Source organism: Haliaeetus leucocephalus, unplaced genomic scaffold (genome assembly GCF_000737465.1).
Source record: "Haliaeetus leucocephalus isolate CR32 unplaced genomic scaffold, Haliaeetus_leucocephalus-4.0 Scaffold162, whole genome shotgun sequence".
In the NCBI taxonomy this organism is placed as follows: Eukaryota; Metazoa; Chordata; class Aves; order Accipitriformes; family Accipitridae; genus Haliaeetus; species Haliaeetus leucocephalus.
Window position 1 is genome coordinate 13,005,742 of NW_010972598.1, and position 5,680 is coordinate 13,011,421.

The following is a 5,680-nucleotide window of genomic DNA, read 5'->3' on the forward strand; positions in this document are numbered from 1 at the left end:
TCCCTGTCAGCTTGTGCTGGCGTGGCCCCGTCGGAAGCGCCTTGGGCATCGTCCTCGCCTCAGGCCCGCTTCGGGCTCGCCGGGGGCTTCTCTCGGGCCCCCCTTCGGGCCTACTTGGGGCCCACCTCGCCTCAGGCCTAGCTGGTGCCCCCCCCCACCTGCCAGGCTGCGCGTAACACCCCTCTCTCCTCATCCCCCGCTTCCCCACAAGCCCCCCTGGCAGAAGCCCTGGGGAGGTCGTGGCGGGGGTCTCAGGGAGGCCCGGTGCCTCAGCGAGGCTGGGGTGCGCGCAGCCCTCGCTGCACCTCAGAACCCTCAGACCGCCTACGTAAAGAGCATGTTTTTCTCCTTCGATTGGCGGTTTTCGCAAGGTGTGTGTGCTCTTTGAGTTCTCGCTGCCCTGGCCGTGTCCTTTGTTGCAAGTGGTTCCTAACAACCAGGTAATGACGTGAATGCAGAAACAAATATGGCGCGTGGTTTGCAGTCCTAACAGAATACATTAATATCTAGTTACCTAGCTTTGCTTCCTCCATTCTTGAAACTCTCCAGAGGCAAGTCTGTCTGAGACTTGGACTATGGAGACTGAATGTTTATCCTTGCCTAATCTGGCTAATCCAGAGACTAAAGCTGGACAGCAGCATCGCAGCTATGTCTCACCCAGATTATTAGCCACTGGTTGATTAAAACAAAGCAGTATTTACATAGTAGAGATTTATCAGAAGCAAGCGGGGAATGTAGTGAGCACAGACTTCACTGGATGCTCAAAAAGGCAACGATAATTTGTCTCTCAGAGTCAGAAGGGAAAATATATTACAAACCAAACTCTTCAAAGTTTTCTTGAGGAAGGAATAAATGTAGGCGCGGGTTGGGGGACGTTTATTAAGAGAGAGATACCGCAAAAATGCTTGTTGCTTCCTAAAGAAAGGGGAAGGAATTAGTAACATGCATAAATTAATCTGTATGCCTGTCACTAATTGCAATGGTACTTAAGTAGTTCTGGCACAAAGGTGTTTGCTTAATACCAGTCATCTACGGAAGGTAGAGTGGGGTTGACTTTATCATGTTTCCTACTATCTTCTAGTGATCTCAAACAGAACGTTACCTGTTGTGTGGTGTCGTTTCCGTATGTTTCAGGGTACTTGAATATGAGGGATATTAAGCTGTGAGGGGCAATGGCTCATCAGAGGTACAAAGCTGCAGTCTGTTTTTTTCATCTGAGCTCATGCTAGATGGAATGAACTATACTAAGAGCTAGTAAAGGCTTATGCGTCACTATATCACAGTAGAGCTGATGAGAGATGTTACTTTGCAAATCTAAAGCATCCCCCTGAAGATCAATGGAATCGCTCTTGATTTATAAGCACTGCAAGTGAGGCTTCTGCTCAAAATTTTATTCAAAATTTGTGATTTAAATTTCCATAGCAATTGCATTCATGCATGTTAGAACAGCTATCCATTATTCAGGCACTGAATATGCAAAGTATAGCAGCACAGGTTTAGTTTTGTGTGCTAATACATTTTAGCTTTAACAGAGATTGGTTTTGTCTTTTGCCCCAAAGAGGTAGCTTGTGTGGCTTGCAGAGCACCCCGGGAAGAAATGAGCAATATAGACATTATCGCAGATGGAAAGATGCACAGGGGGCTTGGCCAGAGGTTCAGTGAGCTTCTAAACACAAATTGGTCTGGGATACTCAAGTAATGCAAACTGGAATACCTTGTTTCATGCCAATGGATTTATGCTAATCTCCCCTACATTCAATTTGAGCATAAGATTTAATTATTAATCGTATTGTTTATTATACTGTGTATTAATAAATGAATATACCTCAGCTTCTAAAAATAGCTGCACTTCATATCCCAGGAAAATAAGCTTTGTAATTGTAGGCTGTTAATATTCTTTCTCATATTTTTTTAGAGAGGGAAAATAAGCAGGAAACCCCTTCCTCTCTGCCAGCAGTGTGTGCCAGAAGATGGGAAAGTATGTCTGCAGACAGCCCTGCAGTGTTGAGTTTCAGTGTGACTCAGAGGTAAGGATGAAGCTTTGCTACTATAACGAAAAGAAAGCTACTACTGAAGGCATCCTGCTTTGGAAACTTGTATTTCCAGGTATAAGGTAGTGCTGACTCTGATTTCCCCATTCTCTTTGTCTCCCTTTTGTTGCTTTTTGCCATAATGCAGAGTATAATCTCTCCCCTTGATATGTTATTGTTAGAAAAATCATTGAAGTAGTAGTGAACAGAGGAACGGAATAAAGACTGGCTTCCAACTAGAATGAAATGGTCTGTGCCATTTGTCTCATTTTTGTTTAAGACTGCATCGAAAAAAGCAGGCAGGCAGTCACTAGAGATGAGCTGAGTCACCCAGCAGCTTAGCATTATGTCCCTTTCCATGTCCTGAAGCTAAAGCTGCTCTCTTGCTGTTTTAGTTAATTGTGAGTGTTGTGATTTCATCTAACGCAAACTTCAGGTTAGAAGAACCCCAAGTCCAGGTTCATCCCTTGAAAACCTCCCCTAGGCTGGCTGACCTAAATAATATGGATTATCATGATGAATGATACAGAAATAATAGTAGTGACGTGCTAAAATGGCAGGTGTGCAGTCACATACTATTGCTGCATAAGCAAAGCAAGCAACTCCATGAAAATACCTTCCTGTCTGTACATTTTCCTCTGCTACCTACTACGTAATTAGCATGTACTCAGTCTAGGAATGGCATTTCCTCAAGAAAGAGTTTAGGTCTAGGCCCTGTGCTAGGGCCTCACTGAGCACCAAGAAGTTACTTGAATACAACCAGAGTCAGTGAAAATTGCTCTATGCTGCAAAACACTTGGGCATTGAAGTCTATTGGGGTTTCCCTTTTTTTTTTCCTCCATCATAGAATGGTTTCCTCAGCAGAAAGTGTAACAAGTACGTTTGGGGTTGAGGTGGATGGCAGAATGAAGTCTGCACTGTCTACTCCTGGTCTTATTTCAGGAGCATAAAATTGAGCAGACTTAAGTCAGAAAAGCAAAAGCGTTGTTCATACCTTTTTTTCTTTTGTTATTGTTTCTACTCCATAAAGGCACAGCTTTGAGAGAGTGGGGAATCAGGCACTCCCGCTGTTGCAAATGTTATGTAGCTCTGATGTGTTGCACGGCGTCATATTTTTTTATACAGTATATAAAATGAGGTCGTAGGAGCTGATCTATGCATGGTACCTATACTCAGAAAAACAGGCACCTTAGAGATACTATGCACAGTAAAGTATGATTAAGGCATTTCCTTTCCCAGTGTTCTGTAATGGTTTATAAATTTACTGCAGATTTAAAAAGTAACATATTGGCATTCAGTGGCACCATGTTTTATGGATTGATTGATTTTTATTGATAAGATTGATCAGAGCAGTTCTGAAGGAGAAAGGGGAGAGCTGGAACAGGTCCATTGTAGCAGTCAACACTTTGTGCCAGTATTTAGTGCTACGGGAATGCAGTAGAGCATGCCTACGGCTCAGCTGTCCCTATAGGTCCTTTTATTGATCTTACCACAGAGACGTGAGTTGCAAAAACTGCAAAAGAGAATTCTCATCAGAGCCCCTGGGAGCTACATCTCAGAAAAGTCTGGTTAAGGATTTTGGAGTTGCCCTACAATGCCTTCTGTGCTTATAGCTACTTCTTTCTTTAAGATTTCTAGGAGCGGGGAAAACCCTGAAGAAATTTCTTTGGGATTTATTCTCATGTGTGCTAGAATTTCTACATCTGTCTGGGCTGGTTTTAAGTTCTGACCCTATGCTGAACACACTTGAGAATTGCTGTTGGATGTCACTAATATTCTACCTATCCGGGGAATATTTGAAAGTCACAAGCAGGAGCAGTGGGTCCCATTTACTTTCCCTTGTCCTGAAGTTAGGAATTTATGTATGTGTCTAAAATGATATCAGAATCTCTGAGTGAGTTGAATTGAAATGTGCAAATGAAAATGCTCTGTTCTACTTTGATTCTCTTAATCCTGCTGCATTTTTCTTTTATGAATTGGAATGAATCTTGCATTTTAGGAAGTCTGCTTCCTATATTCCAACAGCCCTTTTAATATGAGACAACACTAACATGAATTTTCAAAGCCCACGCAGAATTTTGTCTGCAAGGACTGAAATGCAGTATCTGGAAGACACAGAAGAAATGCTAATAAGTACTTAACTTACTTCTTTTGAACAGTTATTTGCTTTGTTTGTGCCACATATAGTAAGAGCCTGAGCAGCTTTTATGATTTTATTATCGCTTACACCAATTTTGTTCTGCTGCGCACAGTAACATTAATTTGCTCACTTTGAGTTTGTTCTGTCTCTTGATTACAAGAGCCAGAGGAAACAGCCAGCCACGTCTTTCATCTGAGCTCTATCAATGAATGTCTAATTAGAAGGTTCATTAGCTTTGTTTACTCTTTGGATCAGGACTCCAAGCTAGGCCACAAAACCTGATGGCAGATTCCTCCTTGCAGTTTCAAGGGTTAGTTCTTAACTCCCAGAATCAATTAAATAGATGTTCTGCTTTTGTTTGATTCCAGCAATTAAACATAAACAAAAAGGTTCTTGGACAAATAAAACTCCTCTACCCTGCCAGCTGCACAGCAATGTACGTGGTTTGAAAAAGCCTACTCAGCCCATTTTGAAAGAGATCATTTACTCATTTGCAAAGTCTCATTGCTTTGAACGGGTCTTCTGCCAACATGAGAAGTAAGGGGTTAGACTCAAGAGACCGAGGGCCACATCAGAAGCGTGTTGTAAGTTGGCACTGGGCTGTAGGCTTCACTGAAGTCCTGCCACTTAAGGCTGCCTGTCTTAAAGCTGTCACCTGAAAAGTGGTATTTTATGAATTGTGACAGTTCTCAGCTGAATCAACTTCTAATGAATTGCAACAGAGATTCCTTTTCCCGCCTTTCACATGATTTGGTGAGTTAGAGAACGAAATTCTTATTCTGTATTCATTACCTTTAACTCATCAATCTTAATGGTTGTAACATTCGGTTTACACTGGATTGTGCAAGATTGGAATCAGTCAATCGGATCTTACAGTACATCATGGAGCAACTGATAGATGTATCGTGTAGGTATCCCATAGCAGTAACGTGCTGTGGTTGGAAGAAAGCAATAGAATCAATGTCCGTCTCTTTACCTCGCTGGCACTTGTAACCTCTAGCATGTTTTTTTTTCCCTTGCAGTGGCTTATCTAAGTCACTCCTTATATTTTTTATTTTTTGCCTTGGAAACCTTTTCACCACATTAAAATGTTCTTCACAATGTGGTTGTAATAGTTTTCAGTCTTCAGTGTGCCTGAATTACTGTTCTTACCCGATTCCTTCTCAAAGTAGTATTAAGTTGAAGTGAATGCAGTTGTTTCAGCTGACTGAAAGCAGAGTGCTCTGCCCACATATCTAATATATACCAAGCATAATGATTCAAATGGAATTTTCACATGTCTCTGAATGCCCAATTCCCATTGAATCCTTCAAACTCCTTTGAAAAATTACAGCTTGTACAATTGTTTTTGCAGGAAAAGATGAGTTACATGCCTTGTGTCATGCATATGTGGGGCAGCTGAATATGTATGCCTACAAATCTTAATTTCCCTGTGCCATTATACGGTGGTGTTTTCTACTTACAGGCTGTACGCATGCATGTTGAGTAATGGACTCGGTTAAAGACTTGA